This window comes from Arachis duranensis, chromosome 1, assembly GCF_000817695.3.
Source record: "Arachis duranensis cultivar V14167 chromosome 1, aradu.V14167.gnm2.J7QH, whole genome shotgun sequence".
Taxonomy (NCBI): domain Eukaryota; kingdom Viridiplantae; phylum Streptophyta; class Magnoliopsida; order Fabales; family Fabaceae; genus Arachis; species Arachis duranensis.
This window is the reverse complement of record NC_029772.3, coordinates 5,235,536-5,236,543: the sequence shown is the minus strand read 5'-3', so window position 1 is coordinate 5,236,543 and position 1,008 is coordinate 5,235,536.

Sequence of the window (1,008 nt, the reverse complement as noted above, 5' to 3'; positions counted from 1 at the left end):
ATTTTTAAATTATTTCAAATTATATTTTGTTAAGATATAATTATTTAGATTATTACTCATGGCACGGGTATAATTTTATTTTATACAAATTAATCAATTATAATTATATGACACATGTGTAATTTTAATTTTATCCACCGATTATTGGCAAATAAGTTTTATTCCAATTATAAATAAAATCTGTTTTTATTGGCAAATAAATTGTCTTTAGGTCAACGATTTAATATCTGTGTAGGTTTATTTTTTGTCAAATATAATGAAAATACAAATAAAGAAATAAACGATAAAAATAAACTTAATAATATCTTACACTACTTTATTTTATTAAATTATTTAAAAATAGCACATCCACAAAAAATAACCGTAATATATAAATTGAGGCAATAATTTAAAATTATATAATTATAATTTAATCAAATACTAATAGTAAAACCAAATTATCTAAACAATATTGAACCTATTTTAGTCCTTAGTCACGTATAGTATATAATCATTCTTGTAACGACAACCAACTGAAATAACATCGTAAGTTTCAATATTTAAAAATTCGTGCAAAATCAAACCATCCTCTTGTTAGATAAGCTTCATCATTCGCTATCCATGCAATGCGGTAAGGTATAGAATTGCCACACCGAGAAACCAAACTAACTCTTATTTCCCTCAATGGCATTGCATGCATGCAAAAGAAAGCTCGTAATTTCTGAAAAAAAATCAAAATATGTTAAAAAATTATTTTAATAACGAACAACTTAAACTAAGAAAATTTAAATATATTACCAATCGTTGAAATTGCATATCTGAATTTGTCATAAAATTAGCAAAACTGAACTGAAATTGAGGAAATTCAATTTCATTATGTGCTCCACTTTGAAAATTTTTGGGCAAACGTAAAAAGCATGGAGGGGATAGAACTTGAACTTGCCCTATAAAGATCCGTGGATACAATTCCTCAATCAAAAATCGAGCTCCTCCTAAGAAATTTAACTTTAACCACATTCCATTGGGTTG